An 18640-nucleotide genomic window follows, 5' to 3' on the forward strand; every position below is an offset into this window, starting at 1 on the left:
GCAAGAGAGAGAAAGAATATTTGAGAAGCACCCAGCACAGTGCCTGGCGCACAGTGAATTTCCAGATGGGCAGTAGTCCCGTTGCTGTGGCTGTGGCGTAGGCCGGTGGCAACAGCTCTGATTAGGCCCCTGGCCTGGGAACACCCACATGCCGTGGGTGTGACCATAAAAAGGATGAAAGACAAAAAAAAAATTAAATTAAATTAAAAAATAAAGAGAGGATTCTAGGAGCTCCTGTCATGGCTTAGTGTTTAATGAACCCGACTAGTATTCACGAGGATGTGGGTTCGATTCCTGACCTTGCTCTGTAGGTTAAGGATCCGGCATTGCCATTAGCTGTGGTATAGATTGCAGATGAGGCTCGGATCTGGCATTGCTGTGGCTGGGTTGTAGCCAGGCGGCTACAGCTCTGATTCGACCCCTAATCTGGGAACTTCCATATGCCTTGGGTGTGGCCCTAAAAAGGCAAAAAAAGAAAAAGAAAAATGGGCAGAAGACCTGAATAGACATTTCTCCAAAGAAGACATACAGATGGCCAACAGGCACATGAAAAAATGCTCAACATCACTGATTATTAGCGACATGCAACTCAGAACTGCAGTGAGACACCTCCTCACCCCAGTCAGCATGGCCTTCATTAGTACGTCCACAAACAACCAATGCTGGAGAGGGTGTGGAGAAACCTCCCACACTGTTGACTTAAATGTAAATCGGTACAACCACCATGGACGACAGCATGGAGGCACCTCAGAAAACTAAGTCTAAAACTACCACATGATCCTGCAGTCCCACTCCTGGGCATATATACGCACAAAACTTTCATTCAAAAAGATACAAGCACTTCTATGTTCACTGCAGTATTATTAACAATGGCCAGGAGATCGAGACAACCTAAACGTCCACGGACAGATGAGTGGATTAAGATGTGGTGTATACACAATGGAATACTACTCAGCCACAAAAAAGAACAAAATAATGCCATCTGCAGCAACATGGATGGAACTAGAGCCTCTCATACGAAGTGAAGTGAGTCAGAAAGAGAAAGACAAATACCATATGACATCACCTATGTCTGGAATTTAATATATGCTATAAATGAACCTACCTACCGAAAAGAAACAAACTCATGGACATGGACAACAGACCTGTGGTGGCCAAGGGGGAGGGAATGGGATGGACTGGGTGTCTGGGGTTAGGAGATCCAAACTATTGCATTTGGAGTGGACAAGCTATGAGATCCTGCTGTATAGCACAGGGAACTATACGTAGTCCCTTGTGATGGAACATGATGGAGGATAATGTAAGAAAAAGAATGTATGTATATGTATAACTGGGTTACTGCTGTACAGCAGAAATTGACAGAACACTGTAAATCAACTATGATTTAAAAAATAAAAAAAAAATACTACCAGGCTATTTGTGGGATCTTTAACATTTTTCTTTCCTTGGAAAAACAACAAATAAGTGATTCTTATGTCTCACCTGTACTACCTAAGAAAGCTCCTGAATGTTTAAGATGCTGGGGCTTTTTTTCTTTTTCTTTTTCTTTTTAGGACTGAACCTGCAGCATATGGAGCTTCCCAGGCTAGGGGTCAAATGGGAGCTGCAGCTGCCGGCCTATGTCATAGCCACAACAACACCAGATCCAAGCTGCATTTGTGACCTACGGAGCAGCTCATGGCAATGCGGATTCTCTCTTCTCAGTGAGAGAGGCCAGAGATTGAACCTGTATCCTCGTGGCTACTATGCAGGGTCCTACCCTGCTGAGCCACAATGGGAACTCCTATGCTGTCTGTTCAAAATGGTTCCCTTGCTAGGGTGTCTCAGGTGCCAGGAAATAAGATGAATGGGCTCATGTCTACCAGATGCTTCCCTGGAACTTCCAAACTAGGAATTATTATTTAGGAATGGAGTGTGGAGAGGGAGAGAGAAGTGGGGCTGAGAAAATGCTTCCAAACAGAGGAGGACTTCCACTCACTGGCCCCTCTGCCCGTCAAGGGGCTCCTGCATCAGCATCCGACCCCTGTGATCCATTAAACCCACAAGGAGGACTTCGGGGGCACTTCCAGTTCTGTTTAATTCTCCCTGTGGACTCTCATCCTGCTGCTTTCAATGCCTAAAAGAGAATTTGTGCACTGGACCCATGTGCTACAAACCCTGTTGAAGCTGAAGGGACAGGGGTAAGAAGAGCAGCTGACAGCTCTGAGCCAGCCCCCAACGCCCCAGGCGGAGGCCGTGGGCCCGGCCTCCGGGTTCAGAGTCTAGGCTGGGGCCTCACAGACCAAGGGCTCGGAGTCCCCAAGACCTCCCCTGAGATGGTGACCTCAATTTCCTGCTGGGGCCTCCAAGTGAAACTTGCCTGCTGACCCAAAGACTGCTTCAGATTCCAAAGAAAACGACCACAAGAACAAACAAACAAACAAAAACCCAGCCAACACCCCAGCTCCTCGGCCCATGCTGCTGAGTAAGTCCATGGACAGAACCTGACGATGGATTATGCCCCAGCCCCTCTCTCTGGTCCTTAAAGAACCAGAGCAACTGCAATAAAGTCTGAAAAATGTTCTCAGCATCGCGGTCTTCAGAGAAGGCTTGGGAAAGGGGAGAAAAGGGCGGTTCACATTCTGGAGCCACGGCTAATCAGCCAGAGGGGTTTAAATCAGAGACACTCTGGGGACAAGATTAGAGTCATTGAACTTAGATAAAACTGGATTCCTTGCGCTCAGTCTCACATTAACAGAGGCAATTTGAAAGGCCATCTCACTGCTTAGCAGTTATACTTTAACCAGGCACCAAGATAAGGGCCCTGACACGGCTCAGGAACTCCCAGAATCTGAACAGAGGCCACGGGAAGCAGTGTCAGTGTAAAAGCCCCTGGGCCTCTCGGAAATGCCTGTCCTCAATTCTTCTTGGAGACCTCGCTAAGTTTAACGAATGTATGTATATGGTCGGTTAACGCAGGACAGCTAGGATGGGTATTAATATACTGGGGCTAATGGGGATCCGGAGAACTGCCTGGGCCCTGATCACAGAGGAGACACGGGCACTTCACGAGGGTTTTCAAGACTTTCTTGACACAACACCCACGTTAAAAGAAAGGCCTGACACTTACAGACTTTTCCCAGGCTTTGCAGCACCTACAAGTCCTGGGCGGCCCAGAGAGGGAGGCAGGGATCGCCTATATTTTAACCACCTGTGGGGAGGCGGGAGCACTGACCTGGCCAATAGGAGAAGGCGAGGTGGGACGCGGAGGGAACAGAGGGCCCGGCAGAGTAAAGCATGGACCCCTGGCCCCACCCTCAGAAGAGGCGGGGGAGCCAGAATTTCTTATTCCAGACAGAGGCGGAGCAGCGCCAAGCCCTGCTGTGTGGCTGGAAGGCCAGCTCAGCTCACAGCCCTTGGCGTCTGCTTTGCCCAGGGCATTGAATGCTGATGGAGAACCTGGCCTTGGGAGCAAGCCTTGCCTCACTGCCCTGACGTAAAACAGTCTACGCAGAGGGCTCAGCGAGCTGATCCCCAGGGTGCACTCAGGCCCGCACCAGGCGCATGCTCCAGCGGTGCCGGCACTGCCCCAGTTCTTCCCAAAGACCAGTGAATCCTCTCTTCTCCGCCCTTCTTCCTTCAATGACCTTGACTGAGGCTGCCACCGTGTCCTGCTACCCTGAAGAAGCCTGATCATGGAGTTCCTGTCGTGGCTCAGTGGTTAGCAAACCCGACTAGTATCCATGGGGACGCAGGTTCAATCCCTGGCCTCCCTCGGTGGGTTAAGGATCCGACGCTACTGGGAGCTGTGGGTGTAGGATCGCAGATGCAGCTCGGATCCCGAATTGCTGTGACTGTGGTGTAGGCCGGCAGCTGTAGCTCTGATTCGACCCCTAGCCTGGGCACCTCCATATGCCACGAGTGTGGCCCTTAAAAGATGAAAGAAAAAAAAAAGAAGCCTGATCATGAGCAAATATCTGTGTGGCGCCCTCTGCTTTCATGATGAGGCTGGACCTGCAGGGCCCCAAGGAGTCTCCTCTCCCCGCCAGCTCCTGCCCTGTGCCTCACCTGCTCAGCAGCCCTCAGCGTCCCCAGCTCCTCAGATGCCCCCGGCAGAAGGACGGGCTCTCCCCATCTGCCAGACACGGGCCGAGGGGGCAGGGGAAGGGGAGGGGCTGATGCTGCTGGCAGACTGAGCCACCCTGCTGGTCCCCATGTGCGCGGTACAGCAACCTCAGCCCTCCCGGCCCCCTCCTTCCCTGCTACCCTGTTAGCTCTGCGGGGATCTGTGTTCCTTGCGTGAGGAAATGAGGAAATTGGAGAGCTAAGAAATGTTGTCATATGTATTTCTGAAGGCACGGCTACTGAAACCTCTAGGAGTTGGCGAGTACGCTGTAATAATCGCACAGCGATGTCTGGCTTTATAACGACATACTGCAAAGTGACAGTTTAGACTAAGTTCAACTGCAATCTTTCATAGAACAACCTAAGAATAAATTAAAAAGTGATCCAAATAACCGAAATACTTGGTAACTGGATCTGCCGCTGGCCCTGTCCCCTCTCTCTGTCTTACTGCTGGGGGTGCCCGCAGGGTGTGCTCTGCAGTTGAGTCAGCTCTGAGCAGGCGTCTTCTCCAGCCCCATGGATGGAGGCCAGCGGCTGAACCACCAACCCTCAGCAGGATGGGGTCTATGCCTGGAACCTCGCCTTTGGGTCCTGATCTGCACCGGAAAGCGGGGGCTGGGGGTGGGGTGGGGGAGCAGACCAGCCGCGGAGGCCGAGCACCGGGCCCAGACGGGAGGCGGGCACCTGTGCTGCACAGAACAGCCAACGTCTCCCCCACCAAAGCCGAGCGAGCTGACCGGCAACTGCGACCCCTCCAGGCAAATGTCCCTTCTCTCCCGCCCCCGCGCATCTGTCACGACCACGTCATACTCCTTCGACACGGGTTGCCGGCACGGCCCCTGGAATCAGACAGCAGGGCCCGGACAAGCTGCTCCCTCAGAGGCACGGCCACTCTCCTCCGTTAGCAGGACCTGTCTTCCCTTCGCCGTTCACAGGCCCTGAGAGCGCCTACCAATCTGTGGGTGAGGAAAAGACCTGGGGCTTTTTCCGATGAATTTAAACCAAACTACGTACCCGAGCACTTGAAAAAAACAGATCTTTTGAACAGAAAGTTTTTAAAGTCCATCTCTGTGAAGTTTCATCTCTTAGAATGAACCAGGTGGAGTGGTGCTATAACGAAATTTTTTCTGGGCGCCTCCCTCGCCCGCCCACCAGCCACCTTCGAACCTCACCAGGGCCAGGTCAGCACCCGAAACTCACACGAGCTCCCTGAAAACTCACTTCTGTGAGATCTGACTCTGAGCAGGGCGGTAAGAAAGCTCTGTGGTCCCCGAGGCAAAGGACGGACCGCTCCCAGCCAAGGTGGCTGATTCCTGCAGGGCTCTGCAGCAGTGTCCTCTGCGGTGCTCTAAGCCTGGGTGGCAGCAGTGTCCCCCAAACCAAGCTGAGGACAGCATCTCTTGGATTAGAACATTTTAGGGGATTAGTGTGTCATCTAATTATGTGGGGATTTACTAGCTGATTTAAATAGCCAGAGAGAATGGATACACTTTCGGAAGCACCTAAGTTGCTCCCAGCAAGGGAGAGCTCCCGCTGGCTTCCTGAGCCAGGAGCTGAGGAAGTGGTGGTCAAGCAGCAGGTCAGGTCTCCCTCCGCAGCCCCCGGAGACCTGAGATAGAATCCACTCTCTGCCGGATGGGAGGGCAGGCGTCTCTGTTCTCCCAGCCCACGCTGATTTCCTCCAGGGGCCATCTCTGTCTTGTTTTATTGGGGTTTTTTCCCTTTTGCCTGGGTGATACAATTTTATTTGTCCTCCTAGTAGTTGAGCCACGACAATAAACTTGCCTAACATTGCCCAGCTCTCCATCAATACTTGGAAAACTTCCCAAAAGAACCTGTGCCTTGGTGAATCAATGAGGGCATTTATAAATCAATAAATCCCACTTTGAAGATGCCAGCATGTTTAGTTTTTCATCAGCCCCTAATGTTTCTGGGTGGTTCCAATTCTAACTGTTGGGTAAACAGTCACTAACCCAAGAGAAAATTTCTCTCTTTGCAACTGTGGAAACCATGACTCTACCCCCCTCCGGGGACAGACACTACATCCCTACAGCTATCCGAGGACAGCGGAATAGGTTTCTCTCGAGAACGAAGCAGCTGGATCACAGACCGAAGCAAAGAGCTGCAGCACGAAGGGGCTTCAGCAAAAGCAAATCGAAACAAGGAGCAACAGGCAGAGCCGTGGGTTTCAATACCAAGACGAGACTGAGTGACAGAGGAGCGTCCTGGAAAACTTTCAGGCCCTGGCAACTCCCCTTGGGAACTCTGGACACGCGCCCTCATCAGGCTTGTCCTGGGCCGAGCTGCTCTCATCCTGCGGTGGGCTCTGCCGTGAGGTGTTTGTTTTTGCCTCACGCTTGCGGAAGACTGGTTTGGGGGCCAAATGGACTCCCGTTTATGCAGACACTGGGCGGGCAGCAGATTTGAGCGTGAGATCGCAAAGGAGATAAGGGAAAGGCTGTGGACAAGAGAGGGCCCGGAGCAGGAGGTGCTGCCGTGAGGAGAGGCAATACGGAGCCGAAGACAGCATTCTGCTTAGATTTTGGTCACTAATCTAACCTAAGTTCGTCAAAAAATGTGGGAAAAACCAGAAGAGTGAGCATGAGGTGCATCCTGGAGCCAAGCAGGTGCTTCGCAGAGGCCACCAGTGCCACCCTGCAAAGAGCCATCTGCAGCCAACGAGACTGGGAGCACGGACAGCTCGCCTGAGGACAGCCAGAGCTGAGACGTGGAGCCACGGGAGCCACGAGCCTGGTTCTGAGGCAGGCAAGACTTGCGGGGCGGTGTGTCCTGTCACGTGAAAAGTCATGTCTGTGGAGCTGCAAGTTGACACAGGTAAGGAGAATGATAAATATCTGGGCACTCTCTGGGGAGCTGGGCCTTCTCCACCAGGCAGGAGGCGACGGCCACAGGGTGCAGAGTTCTGGATGCCCTGCCCGAGGTGGACGACAGCCAGGGCACGGCTCTTCGAGTCCCTCCCAGCTTCACATAAACACGTCAGCACACCTGATCTTCCCCGACAGCAACGTGCGCTTTTAAAAAGTAAGGCCAATGAAGCAACGCCACAGGGAGAGCCTGGAGTGGGGCTCTCTCTCTGGCGACTCTCCCACCTCAGACAATCAGAGAAGCGACTGAGGAGGCATCTCTGGGGTCTGGAGGCAGGACACGAGCAGACCTCCAGGAATAATTCTTTTTTTTGGTCTCGCCCATGGCATGTGGAAGTTCCCAGGACAGGGATCAAACTCATGCCACAGCAGTGACAACACCAGATCCTTATCCTGCTGAGCCACCAGGGAACTCCACGAGAGAGTAACTCTTTATTCAATGAGACCTACTCGGGGTGAGCACCTCCTGCCCACATCAGCCACTGTACTGGGTTGAAGAGTGTCCCCCCATTTCCTGTCTACCCAGAACCGCAGAACATAACCTTATTTAGACAGAGGGTATGGCAGATCGAAACAGTCAGAGATCTTGAGATGAACGCACGTTGGCTTTAGGGACGATTTTATCTTTCTTTTTTTCTTTTGTCTTTTGAGGGCCACACCTGCGGCATATGGAGGTTCCCAGGCTAGGGGTCCAATCAGAGCTACAGCTGCCGGCCTCCACCACAGCCACAGCCACGCGGGATCCGAGCCGCGTCTGTGATCCATACCACAGCTCATGGATCCTTACCCCACTGAGCGAGGCCAGGGTTCGAACCTGCAATCTCATGGTTGCTAGTCAGAGTCGTTAACCACTGAGCCATGACGGGAACTCCCGATTGTATCTTTTAAAGGAGGGGTGGTCTGGACTCAGACGCGGGGAAGGAGGCCATGAGGATGGAGATAGGAAGCAAAGCGATGAGTTACAAGCCAGGAAATAACTCCTGGACCAGTGGGACCAGGGGAGCCTTCAGCGGGAGGATGGCTCTTAGGACACCTTGACCTGGGACTTCTGACCTCCAGAACTATGACAGAATAAATTTCTATTGTGGCAAGCCACTAAGTTTGTTGCAAGTTTTGGTGGCAGCCCCAGGAAACTAATAGACAGAGAAACCACCTTTTCATGAAACCATAGCATCCAATGCACACAGGCGCTGCCAGGGCCATTCACTAACCACGGCCCTGTAACTGCCCTCTTGCTTGGCCAGGGTTACTGCTGTGAGAAGGACAAGAATACCAGGTGATACGCGGGGGTCTGAGAGGGCACCCCTCTCTCCCCAGGTGCTGGGAGTCTCAGGGCTGTGGCAAAGGGGCAGAGCAGCGCCCCAAACACGACTTCATGCATCTTACGTTGCCTTCCGTGTCTGCGGGGCATTGGGTGAACGAGCTCAGCGCACCCTCGGGGTAATTCCGCAGGACCATCTGCACTGCCAACCTGGGTGGGGGGGTCAGGACCTGGACAGGATGCCCTGCCTCCAAGGACCCCACGTGGTCCTAACGCCTACCCCGGGCCTGGGGGAGGAGAGGCTAGGGTGGGGCCTCCCCACAGCCCCTGGGTCACTAAGAGGAACATATACCCACTGTCAGAAGAGACAGAATTTAGCAAGTCGGGCTGCAAACTACAGAGGAGTGCTGGGCATAAGAGGGAAGAGGTGTGAGATCAACGCCAAGACTTTGTGAGGCTGCGCGAGCACGTGGCCTGCTGCTCTGTCCCTGGCCTCAGCTCATGGCGAGGGGCGGCACCTGGCCACTGTCTGCCCCTCAGCCCCTCCCTGGCTCTGGATCTAGCCTGTCGACACGGGGTAGGTTCAGCGCCCCGGTAGCCGCGGAAGTATCTGTTCCCCTCCTGTAGCCTGTGCTCAAGCCTCAACCTGGTTTGCTGGCCTTGTTATCAAGTCCTGCCTTGGTAAAAGCCACACGCCTCCCTGCCACACGTGACTGCAGTGTCCAACGAAAAGAATGTCAGGGAGATGAGAACCAGCATCCAACCGTACTGAACCGTTCAAGTCTCAATGTGCGGCGGGCCAGATGCTGACCTGACGTAAGAGCATCAATTCAACTTAACCCCAAAGAAAGACAAGTCTGCTCTGCACACGCGCACGTGCACCTGCCCCCCCAACGGCAGAGTCTTGGTTATCCCACGAGGAGACTCTACCTGCGGACTTCCTGTTGCCTTTATCGCCCCTCGCCGCCTCTCTCTGGGACTCTCACCAGGGACCCTGTCATCCTGTGGTGACACCAAGCCCTGCCAGTGCTGCTTCACGCTCTCCCCACCCAGGCGAGCTGCAGGCCACGGCTCAGAGGCTCTCGAGCCGTCGATTTACCTTTGCGATCTGCACACACCAGTTGAGCAGGTGCTGGGAGCCGATGTTGTCCTTGTGCTCGCGGACGTAGTCCAGGAGGCAGCCGAAGGGCATGAGCTGCGTGATGAGCTGCACCGTGGAGGTCAGGCAGATGCCCAGGAGGCGGCACACATGAGGATTGTCCACACTGGCCATCACGTAGGCTTCCTGGGGGAGGAGAGCCAGGCACGTGAGAGAGGCTGGCCCGCCCATGGGAGCTAAGGGAGAGCCAGACAGGACCTTTCCAGGTGAAAAGGCCGAACGTGATTCTCAGCTGGGAGCACGCGACGGCCCAGGAAGCATCTAGCACAGCAGGAACATGGGGTCTCGCCCCCTCAGAGCGCACCCACAGACCCCGGGCGGCGCTCACTGTTGCCAGAGCGCTGGGGAGAAGGAGACCTGATGTCTCTGTGTCTGGGTGCTCCTGGGTCGTCACAAAGACTCCAGCTCAAGGTCAACGACGCGACCTCAGGGCCGGTAGGAACGCACACCGGGCCTCCGCCTGAGAATGACCTGCCTCCGCCCGGAGAGGAGGGTTCTGGGGAAGGGACCTCACTCTGCCCGGAGCTCCACGGGCTTGCTCAGCGCCAAGCCCTTCCTGCAGGCCCGCTCTGGGCGCCATGCAGACGGAGGAAGTTAGACTTGCAGCGACGGAGGAGCCACCCAGGGGCCACTCCTGAATAGCCGGTCTGTGCACCCCACCTCAGTCTCGGGAGGGAGAGCACCCCATCCCCCTTCTGCTGCCAGAGGCTGCCAGGCAGGAGCCTTGTATGACACAGCCCCGTTTTAACCCTTCCCAGGCGGAGGACGCTGGTCTCACTCACAGCCACGCACACAGCTGGGCCTGGCTTCTGTCTGACTGAGCATGAGGGACTCCTCCCTCTCTGGCCATAAGCCCCTCTCTTTCCCTTGGGGACACTGGGGTGGTGACACTGTGCAGAGGCAGAAGAATCACCTGGTCTCCAGGACAAAGTCTGGGGGCCCTTTCTGCATCTTCCCACTGTGTGGGGAGTGGGCTCTCTGCCCAGAAGTGAGGGCAGCCTGGGCCAGGTGACAGCACCGAGGGTGGCTGCCACAGGAGCCACAGGAGCCGACAGAGACAGGGCTGGGGTCCAGCGGCACATGTACATATTCCTAAATGCAAATGTGGCGGCCCCAGGTTCTGGCCTTAACCCTTTTTCCGGCCTCACTGTTCCTGGAGGCTCTGCAAAGGCTCCTGACCTCTGCAACGCCCACCTCCCAGGCCTGCCCACCCTCAGGAGGGCCTTGCCTGGAATGCCCTTCGACCTCCTCTGTCCCTGGCTAACCGCTCCTCAGAGGAGCCGCCCTAACACCCAAGCTCCATTCTGCTCTCCTGGCATCTTGCAGATTTTTCCCGGAGCTGGGGCAGAATGGGGCGCAGGCTCAGCTGTGCTGTGTGAATTGCTGGGGGCGGGGGGGGGCGGGTACCGCCGCAACCCCCCACATCCATTCCCGCTTCATCGTGCCAGCAGCCTAACACCCCTCTAGGCACACAGATGCCTCGAAAATGCCAGGGGTGAACTACCGAGAAATCATACATAGCCAGAAATTCAAAGCTAATCAGAGACCAGGCCACTTCCACGAACAAAAGAAACCCACAGCTTTGAGAGCTGCTACAGGAAGTCCACCTGGACACTTCCCTGGGCGGTGCCCCGCTCCCAGGCTGCCCCCTGTGCTGTGCCCCTCCTTGTGCAGTGTCGGGCAGGGAGCGGTGCAGTGCTTTGCACCTTCAGGCTGCTTACAAAGCGCCAGGCGGAGAAGGCCCGCAAGCAGTGTCTTCTGAGGCCGTTGTTTGTCTGAAAGGAAAAGTGAGGCCCAGCGAGGCTGGAAGACCGTGCCTCAGACCAGGGCACGGCCCGCCTACCCCGAGGTTGTCACCCCCTGGTCACCCATGCACCTGGGAGGGTGGCAGTGCTAGACCTCATGACACGGGGCGCATGTATAAATCTGTTCTGCATTCTCTCTCCATTGCCTGCCCTAAATTTAAACTGGAAAGTTGGTGGAAAAATTAATAGGCCAGGCAACTGCCGGAAAAGCACAAATCTCATTTCTCCTCCGAGTCTGGGAAGCTGTACAACCATCACACCAAAGAAATCCCCTGGCTGCTCCTACTTTCTCAAGATCTGGTTGAGATCTGGAAACAGGCTGTACTCGTTTCAGAGGGAGAAAAAGTGACAGAGCAGAGCAGTGTGACAGCCCGTCTGCTGTGGGGCCCGAGGCGGACCCAGACCTGGGGGTCAGCGACAGAAGGCCAGCATGGGCACTGGGCCACCCGGAGCCTGGAGCCCCGCCAGGGCCCTGCTCCTATTAAGAGCAGATGGGGAACAGAACCAGGTCATCTCCCTGCACCCCCAAGCCTAGGCGAAATGGGGCGTCCTGATCACTGAGCGGGAGTTCACGTGAGCTTTGCTCGGAGCTGTGTCTCTTGACTCTCAGGGCGCACCGTGACCTCTGGAAAGAATGCCTGCGACTGCGTGGCCTCTCTGTGCGGCAGCCCTGCCAGGCACGGCTTCCAAGGCCGAGGGCAGAGTCACGTTGCAGGAGGGCCTCTGAGGCTGGGTGACCTTGAAAGTCCGCTATGTTGTCAAGATGCTGGTTGGTGCCTCCCTTCTCCCTTCCTTCTCCCTCGTCTGAGAACTAGTTTAAGTCAAAGATCAGGGAAAGGGGTTTCACGACGTTTTCAGCTCCTTCGGGAGAGGCACGGGCCTGACTTTAAGGAGGAGAAGGAGCCGCCTCTCTCTCTGAAACTGTCCCAGTAACTCAGCCACTACTGACAGCGCCGTGTGCCTGGGCTCTGGGGTGTGCGGGCTGGACCTCGGAGCTGGCCTGGCAGCCACTTACAAACATCCTGAAGGCCACGAGCAGCATCTGTGCTGCCCTGTTCTGCAACTCACTGCTGCACCCCATAGACACAGCTGCCCTCCCGCCAGGGCCCTGGCGGCCGCACCCCCCCTTCTGGGGATGGCTCTGGGAAGGTGCCCAGCAGTGGCAAGGCCTCAGGCCTCAGCCCTCGGGGAACAGCCCAGCAGGTGTTAAAGCAGCCAGAAGACACAGAAAAAAGAGACCAGGGCTGCCACAGGACACAAAGACAAGGAGGAAAAAAGACGAGCAGGACACAGCAGGACCGGAGGAAAGTGGGCTTCACAGCTTTTAATCTTGTCCATCGTTACTTTCTCTTCCACCCCAGCTCTGCCCCCCAGAGGCAGGTTTCTTCTAAGCTGAAGGTCCCTAGGGGCCGTTTCCGGGAGACCACCTGCTTCCCGGGGCATAACCACTGCCTCCGGAGTTGTCCTTATTGCGCACAGCAAACATCATCGGAACTCACCCCTCCACGTCATTTTGTGGAAATGATTAGAATGTCTTTAGCGATTAAAAAAATGAGTTTAAGGAAGCGAGTTCTGCAAAAAGATCTCTTTAACATTGAAGGGGAAGGAGCTGATGGTGTGAGTGAAGAGATGCTATAAATCACTTGTTCACTGTGCTTCTGTTACGTTCTGTTGTTACGCTATGTTATGACATTACATCAACAGACTCCACAGTAAACTGTAAACCATTAAAATGCAAGACAACTTTTCTTGATATGCATCACGTCAAAAATGCATGAGACTTTGATTGTATGGACATGTCCTGTCTCACGTGGAAATGGCCGAGCGGGGGTAGGCTGCCTGGAGAAACGGGGATGGGGCGAGAGGGTGCACCTGGGGAGACCTCGAAAAGCCCAGGTTGGCTCTGCTTGCCATGCGTTCTGTGGGGAGATTCCACTGGGGGAATTACATTCGCCTTTGTCCTTCCGGGCTGGAAGATAAAGTGAGTTGTCCAGATTTTCGAGTCCGCAAAGGCAATCATTTTCCTTTTCCTTTGACTATTTCCCTCACTCACTGCTGAGGCCTCTTCCACCTCCACTTTCACTGGCTCTGCTTCAGGACCACAGAAGGAGAAGCCCGCCCCGCCCACAACAGGAGGAGGCCAGTGCTTTAGCCCGGGACCCTGAGTGTGTCCACCGGGGCTACCTGCACAGCCTCTGCTGAGCTCCAGGATGGCCCCTCTTTCTAAGAGTGCCCAGCCCCTCACCGAATAGTGGGGGTCCAGAGAAGGTGGAGAAAGTTCAAGAGGATCGAAAGTAAAAGCTTGGACAATAGTCTTGTGAGGTATTTCAAAGACTCCATCAAGTTGTATCAGCAGACAACATGGGAAATAAACAAATTATTTTGAGAAAAGTACTGAAGGTGAACCACAGGTTATAGAGTATTTAGAGCATTAAACTGCTAATCCTGGGCACCTTTAAAAAGCCACTTCAAAGATGAGATATTTGGTGGAACGAAACGAACATGCATTTCAGAGTCAGAAGCCACATGACCCTGAGCAGGAGACTTCACGCCTCCAATACTTCATCAGAAGCACGACAAACACAACGCCTACAGCCACGTGAGCCCGCCGGGGGCACAGAGACAGCCACTGGTGGGTGCCCAGCGACCACGGGTTCTATCCTTCTGGGGGCGGTAACAGGTGGGTCTTTATGAGAGAGAATTATACCAACTGTAGCCAGAAGGAAAACAGGCGAAAAGGAACCATTTAGAATGGGGTGATAAGAAAGCCTAAAGCCAGCAGGTGCCGCCAAGAACGAGGAAAGGTGGCCGCTGGTGTCCAGGCCTGCAGCTACAGCTGGAGAACAAGCAGACACTCACGTCAAGAATTTCCTTGTTGGCTTTTGGAGAAGTGGCTTCTCTTAATTCCTTGATAGCCACAGGAATTTTCACCTTCTCACCTTCTGGGATCCAGAGGCCCTGTGACAAAGAGAGGGGAAGACGTTGGTGACGGTCACACAGGTGAGACTCCACTCCTGGGTGGCTGGGCGTCATCAGTGACCCCACCCCAAAGTGCAAGGGGCTGGAGTTCAGCTCTGCACCCAAGGCCGCCAGTGCCAGGAGCTGGCAGCTGAGCAGCTCTTTCGCTGTTGTGTTCCAGGAGTCAGAGCAGTGCGGCAAAACCCCTAGCACGTGCCAGTTATAAAGCCAGGAAGAATCAGCAGGTCCAGAATTCGGAGATTCCAGGTCCAGGCCAAACTGAAATGAGACCTTATGCAAAGAGGATAGAGGAAAGAGGAATGAAGAGGCTTTATCTGGATGCTGCCATGCGGGGGGTGACAGACAACCTTCTTTCAGACTCACAGGAGGCAAGTCCCCCTCTAAGAGCTCACACTGTCATCCACAAAACGTATGTGCCTGTGTACAGGTTTCGCTGCACCACTGTGTGTCACCGTGACTCTAAACGATTCTTCCCCACACCTTGGGAAAAACGCTGGAATTTCCCAAACTCGCAGGGACGCAGAGAGCACAGCTGGGGACCGGGGTCCCGCGCAGACCGGACGGCTCACCTTGTACACCGTGCCGAACGCGCCGGAGCCCAGCACCTTGACCTTTTTGAATTCCGTCTCCTTCAGGATCCTCAAGAGAGCTTGGTTGGGAGCTTCTCCACTGGGTGTGAGAGGCTCAACCAGCTGTGAGAAACAAGGGGAAAGGCTGATGCCCCGCAGCGTGGGGGGGAAGGGGGGCGCCGGGGGGCGGGATCAGATGCGGATGCGACCATGACGCTCTGGCGCGGAGAACTCGCCGCGCCCACTCCGGAGATCCAGACACCTGTTCTATCGAACTGGGTGACAGACACAGTGGGGACGGGGACGATCCCCCATGGAGCTATCCTTAAAGAGAACAGCTCCACTGCAACAAGTGCGGTTTTTCTTTCTGTGCCCAGGCCAATCGGCTGGACTGAGAACACCTAGGGATGGATTTGTTCCATGGCGGTCATTCTGGCAGCCTAGCGGGCCCCTCACCACCAGCACCGTGATGTTTTGAGCTGCGCTGGGTCCTTCCTCCCAGGAACTCCAGGTTCTGACATGGATGCCAGCTGGGACCAGTTTGTGGAATTACAGGGTCAGGGACCACACTCGTCCCAACAGGGCTCAAGAAGGAGCAGCCACTGGCACGGACAGGGGCATTTTCCAAAGCAACATCTCCTGAGTTCAGAGCACCTCCGCAGGCACCTAGGCACAGGCTTCCCCGGGTCTGCGGAGCGCAGGCCCACAGTGGACAGTGCGCCGCGGGTGGTAACCACTCATGGATTCTACTTCTCGTAGAAACGGCCGCATTTTATCGGATTCGTGCACCAGAACGCGCGTGTAAACGCTTGTAATTGACATCCAGCGATACCCCCTGACTTTTTTCCTTTCTAAACAAAGCCCCGACGTGCCACCCACACCTGGAACCCGGCTCTCAGCGCGCGTCCCCAGCCGGCCCCCGTGGCGCGCTCACCTCCCGCTCCTGCAGCAGCCGGCGCAGCGTGCGCTTGCGGACGATGTGGCGCCTGCGCAGAAAGAGGCCGACCCCCAGGGCCAGCACCACGGCCAGAAGCAGGCCCCCCACTATCCCGGTGGCGATGGACGGGATCTTGGGCCTGGAACGAGGGGTAGACACACGGGGTGAGCTTTGCTCTCAGACTCTGTCACTCTGGCATTTTACATGTTTCCTGCCTGTTTTGCTGCAATGCCATCACTTACAACCATCCTGAACGTGGAATATGCGCAGCTTCTAAAGGAGAGAAGACGGCGGACTAGGGGCTCAGGGCAGGGGTTCCGAATTGCTTCGATGGAGGAGCCTCCCCACCCACCCACCGTTTCTGCATTTTTCAAATTGAGGTATTGTCTGGATTCCTCCATAGGACAATTAATATCTTCATCTGTTGATTAAAAAAACATAACTCAAAAAGTAATTCTGACTTCAGTCATGCTTTCCACCTGAGACTGTGACCCCAGCGTAGCAGGCATGAGGGCCTGCCCTCTGCCCACGCCAGACGGATAGTATCTGCTGTCCAGTCTGCACGGAGGACCCTTCCCAAACCCTTAGCCCACCTATCTGTGGGCCGCTGAAACCCTGCGAGGGACGAGGGCCAAGGGAGGAGAAATGGGGTCTCTCCTTGGGAGAACAGGAGGGAGAGGCTGGACACTCAAAGCCTCCTGGGCTTTCGAGATGGACCACGGGCACGGGAAACGCTGTTTGAATGAGCTTCGAGGATTTTGACAGAGAGCAGTGCTGACAAGTGGCTGATGTCACCACACAGCTGCAAACCTCTCCAGCGCGCTCCTGCCCACGGAGCTTGGCGAAAGCAGACACCCCGAATACAGGGTCAAAGCTCACGGAATTAGTAGATTCTGAATTTGGAATCTTTACAGACTGTTGTTCTCAAGCACCTATGCCATCTGAGCGTCTGTCCAACTTCATATTTTCAGGTAAGAATGCTATTGAATATCAACGATTAAACAGCAGCACTGCTGCGCATAAAAATGTACGAACATCCCTCCAAATTCCCCGTAAGTGAGTCAAATGTGCCTCACAACGCTGTGCTCTCAGCGAGTGCGAGAGCTGTCTCGCTGGGCTGCACCCCCTCCCAGTTCACGCAGTTTGAACTAAAGGGCTTGGACCATTTTGAAGGGACACAGGCAGACAGGAGGAGACCTGGTACCAACTGTGTGTTCCATCTGCAGATAGGGGGAGTGAAAAGAAGAAAAAAATGTGAAAGAGCAAGTGGAACGAAGAACAGTCCCTGCTGGGTCCAAGGTGAGGGAGCAATGGGAGAACCGCATCACTGGGGTCCCGACTGCAGCGCGCAGCGAGGCCGGAGCTTGCTGCTGTCCGCGGCTCAGGTGAGAAGGGGTGTAAACGGAAATCTTGACTTTGAGACGCTGCCCTGTTTGTCCCGAACGTTTCATGGCACGGGAGGAAGGCTCAGTTATCTCGGCTGGTTTCTGGGGCCGAGAGCGAGCTGACGATGCTGGGGAAGGGAATTTGTGAACATAAGCAGGGACAGCAGAGATGCCTGGAAGTCTGGCTAGCGGGTGGGGCTCTCAGGAATGGCCGGCGGGAGCCTAGCATATAATCCCATTCCTCGGAAGTCGTGTGAATGCTAACACCACTCTTTCCTCCTGAGGCTCAACAGGAATTCCCAACCCTGCTTTTCTCAGGGCAGCAGTTCAGGCAGGGATGGTAAACTGATCACAACTGAAATGCTGCAGAGAGTCCTGTGGAGCTTTGTCATCCAACAGAAAGGTACTTCAGACTCAGGTTTGCGGGAGGCTGACGGGGTCAGGGAGGAAGAGGAGGAGAAGCAGGTGGAGCAGGAAGAGTCCGGGAGGCTGGTGAGCCAAGCAGCGAGGCAGCTGCACAGACGGGACACCGGGCCGTCTGTGGGGATGCGGCCGCTCACACCCGGTCTCCCAGGGAGGCACGGCCAGCAGTCCAGGAAGGTGGGCTCTGCTAGGGACTCCCCGGGAGAAGCGAGAACCTGCTGGGCAGAGGCAGCGGAGAAAGGGGGAAAGCACATGGCCCTTGACGTCAAACTCTCGGTGGCTTCTGCTCAGGTCTGCCACCCACACAGCATCACCTACCTGTCCACCGCACAGCCCTCGAGACCTGGTCCGACACAGCTGTAGGGGTTGAAAGAGAAATACACATTGCAATCATTTCACTTCTTTAGCATTTTTTCCTGGAGGGTTTTTTTAATTAAATCATAAGGCAACGTATGTTAAATTACTTTCAAATCATTAGAATCACAATGCGTCTCAATGTCGGTTCTTCATTTTTTTATCAGGCCTTTTTTCACCTGTCCTTTCACTCAGCACCTATTTCTGAGTGTCCACTTTGTGACAGGGGTTGTTCTAGCACTGAACCAAGCGGACCATCTCTGGCCTTTGTTACTGAAATGTTTCCCAACAGAGAAGCAGCTGGGAAACAGGGCTGATTTCAGACCCAGAAATGGGCTTTATCCACTTCTATCCACTGAAACATCGCACGTGAAGCAGGGACAGCATTTGTCTTCATGTGACCCTTCAGCAGCTGGTCCCCTCACATGGGGCAGACCATCATCTGTGACTCTGATTATTGGTGATGATGGAAAAGGCAGAATAAATTGGCTTGGAAGTCATTTGTCAACACGAACATCAATAGGAAAACAAAATATTCCAATTAAATGGAAACGGCTGACATTTATGGCCTGGGGAAAGATGAAGAGGCAATTTCAGGGCCAGTGCGTGCTGGACGCCTCCTGTCAACTGGTTCTAATCTAATCTCTCTGTCTCATTCAAAGGGCTCCGATCTCTACTCCACGCCTCTTGGTTTTGCGGGTCTGAGACCTCTTCTCTGTGGAGTCAGGCAACACAGTCTCTGCCCTGCAAGCCTTGAGGGCTTCCTCCCTGCACCAGGG

General features: G+C 54.6%; 1 pseudogene across 1 annotated transcript in view; it reads right to left on the reverse strand.

The window, feature by feature from the left end:
* Positions 1-18640, reverse strand: part of LOC146394321 (epidermal growth factor receptor-like) — a 61121-nt pseudogene that overhangs the window by 14504 nt on the left and 27977 nt on the right. The window contains exons 15-19 of the transcript XR_014836248.1: positions 17826-17864; positions 15697-15838; positions 14763-14885; positions 14074-14172; positions 9350-9535 (exon numbers count right to left, since the gene is read on the reverse strand). The product of XR_014836248.1 is annotated as an epidermal growth factor receptor-like (transcript). The remainder of the gene's footprint in view (positions 1-9349; positions 9536-14073; positions 14173-14762; positions 14886-15696; positions 15839-17825; positions 17865-18640) is intronic.

Source organism: Sus scrofa, unplaced genomic scaffold, assembly GCF_054392235.1.
Source record: "Sus scrofa isolate SSC_HxYL_T2T_F1_AM1 unplaced genomic scaffold, Sscrofa_HxYL_maternal_Yorkshire_Landrace_v2.0 dam_21, whole genome shotgun sequence".
Lineage (NCBI taxonomy): Eukaryota > Metazoa > Chordata > Mammalia > Artiodactyla > Suidae > Sus > Sus scrofa.